Genomic DNA, 3,443 nt, shown 5'->3' with positions numbered 1-3,443 from the left:
AAAGAACAAGTGTTCTATGCTCTGCATACAAAGAACACATTGAACCTCTCCTCTATAACCCCAACCTGCCAATTTGTCTGCAATACCTTGAAAATAAACACATATATAAATATATTTATTTAAGCGATAATGATAACTTACAAAACTAGATCCTTAGTTTTATTCACGTACAAAAGATTTCCAACGAACTATTTACAAAATGCAAGTTAATCATTAAGAATATATATTTTAACAAAATAAATGTTCCGAAATAAAGTTATGTTTTATCGAACGTTCGACATTTTCTCTCGAACAAACGAAGTTTCCTCGTGAACGTTCGATCTTTCTTATCAAACGGTTGATGACATCTACATGAGCAATATTAAAAGAGTTTTAACTTTTTGTATGCCTTTGTGTCCTATTTAAAGACCTAGAATAAACCATAGGTCCAATTTTGTCCCATTTTTCGCATACCAAGCCTTAGAGAGACAAAGAGAGAGAAAGAGAGAAAGAGAAATGGGCAAACTTGGAGGTTTTATTCCTCTATTGTTGGAGAAGCTTCTATATTGTGTTAAGGGAGCCTAGTTAACCCAATCTTAATGCTCAGTTTTTATACATGATTAATATTGTGATTTTGGTACTTAAACACGTACGAGTAGTTGTTTTCATTTCACATGTAGTAATAAAGTTGGCATTTTTACAAAAAGAAAGTTTAGTTCTTTCATGTATAATGTAAACCTTAAAGATGGTTTTCTTTTTATGTCAAAACAGTGTTAAAGCATCTATATTTCAGTGCCTTAAAACACTTTTCTTTGGTTGGCTAACAATAGATTTTCAATTAAGAAAGCAAATTAAGCTTGTACCTTTGATGTCTTATTAAAACAATATACAAAGTCATGCTTGATTAAAATGTATGTGCATAATATAATGTATGATATTTTCGGTGCTTCTAAGATCTCTAGAGCTCTTGTTTAAGTTTTTGAATAGATTATAGTTCCTCGCAGTCATTGACTGTTCCACCCCAAGGCTAAACGATCAATGTAAGCATAGCTAACGTTCGACCCTCGATATCAAATGATTGATGAAGTTAGTAACGTTATTAGGATTTTAACCGCATGATTAAGGTTTTACATGCAATATTAAGATTTCCAGCGTAGAATGTGTCTAACACTAGAGTTCGATTTGCAGTGATTTGAAGAATTAAGATGTCTAAGAGTGAAGAGAATTGCCTAAGGTAAGCAAATGCTTACATGACAGTTTTATTTCACTACACATTATACTGAAAAATTGAGTAGGGCTGGAATTCAAGTTGGCGGGTTTGGTTCGGTTCGGTTTGACCCACTTGACTCACCAACCTATTAACGATCAACCAGAACACGACCTGTTTAGTTAAACGAGTCAAACCCTTCAACTTTGACTTGACCCGACATGACCCATTTAATAAACAGGTTACAAACAGGTTGGCCTATTTGACCCGTTTAGACCTAAATGCGACATGTTTAACCTGTTTGACCTAACCAAACATGACTCATTTGACCCGTTTCGACCCAATCATGGCTTGATTGACATGTTTGACATGTTTCAACATGTATTTATTATATAAAAAATATCCATAATTTCATAAACGAGTCAAGCGGATTGACATGTTTATGACCCGAACTCTTTTATGCCAAACCTTCATTCCACCCACAAATTTTGTGTTAGGTTTGTAGGTCGTATAAAAAATTGTTAGCCTTAAAACTGAGCATACTTTAATTTCTTTTGTTCAATTAAGAAATTATGTCATGAGCCTTATGATTTTATCTAATGCTTATAAATACTTCAAATGATTATATTTATTATATGGTTTATAATAATTGAACATATGGTGTGTGTCATCATAAAAGGATGGTGGACACATGTATATATATGGGTTTGACCCAATGGTTCAAAGATGTGTGTTTATATTTCGGCCTTAGATTCAATGGTTGTATTCTAACTAGCGGAGCTATGTTTGATCGGTGGTAGGATAGACATCATTAGCAACATGGGCCACCCGAATCGGACTCAGTCAGTCTGTTAGTGATGAACAGTATGCAACAATATTCAGGGTACTGGTTTTGTACTATATGTCCTTCAGAACAGCGACAACCCTATCGAGAAGGGTTAAGAGCTAGCTAGCTATGACTATTAAATATAATATGCTTATTATAGATTTTTCATGCATTAAAATATGAGAAATTAAAACTTGTTACCAAAATTATACATTTTTCATTCTAATAATGGTCTTGTAGATACAACATATTTTCTCAATAAAAATTGACGAGTAATGCTATTTAGTAGACTCTTGTACAATTGGATGATGTAATAGTAAAAATTAGCATTTGAATTAGTTTTTTTTTTTACAAGCCTTGATCCAAGAGCTTTAATACAAGTTATTCAATTGTTGTTAGGAACGCGAGGGATTCAATTGATATTCACCATCATTGATTTTCTTTATGTCTAAAAAAGGGTATAGAAGGACAGAACTAAAACTTGAGGGGAGATGGAAACAATAAATTTTGCAAGGAAAATACTCATAAAAACATATATTTTAAAGGCTTTTTTAAAAATTTGGTAGTGCTGAAGAGTTGTTAATGTGGTTAACTCTATCTTACAAATAATTCGAGTTGATTTAAGATGAAGGCTTATAATTCTTACAAGTTCTTATAGTATAAAAGTAACTTGAGGTATTAAGGATATTTTATTTTTCATTAAAAAAAAAAAGAAAAGAAAAGAAAAGGAAAGAGTATCTCAAATAATTAAGGTTGAACTTGAAAGGATATATAAATGTTGAAACAAAAAAGAATTATAAAGGTGTTTGTAACCTAGAGAGTAAACGCAGAAAAAAGTGTAATAGAAGTCCTGTGAATAATTAAATTTGAAAATTGGGCCTCGTAAAAGAAAAACTATTTGGATTTACATGCGTGATTAAAAGCTAATTATAATTAAGTATCTTCAATTCCAACTCCTTTGTCCACAATTCAGCAGTAATTTATTGATCAAATCATGAACACACCCTATGCAAGTCATTGCAATATTAGTATTTTGAGTAATGTTATTTAAGTAGATTGACTGTTATGTAATTTAATGATGTGTCAGAAACTAAATCTACAATTAGAAAAAACAAATGATTGATTTTAATTATTATGTTATCTCAATTGTATAACAGTCGTGGATCCGGCTTCTATGCGGTAGTTCAAACTATCGCATAGATGCGGTTATCCAAAACTGCACCAAACTGGAAAGGGAAAATCCAAAACTGCACTTTTAAGAAGGAAAAAAAGAAGAAGGATTTTTTTAAAAAAATAATAAAAAATTATTTAGGAATTAAAAAATAGAAAAAGCTAATAATTAAAAAATAAAAAATATTAAAACAAGAAAAAAAACTTTAAAAAACTAAAAAAAAATAAAAAATAAAAAACAAAGGGTACCCCTTGGCCAAA

The sequence above is a fragment of the Corylus avellana genome, chromosome ca4 (assembly GCF_901000735.1).
Source record: "Corylus avellana chromosome ca4, CavTom2PMs-1.0".
Lineage (NCBI taxonomy): Eukaryota > Viridiplantae > Streptophyta > Magnoliopsida > Fagales > Betulaceae > Corylus > Corylus avellana.
This window is presented reverse-complemented; position numbering follows the sequence as displayed.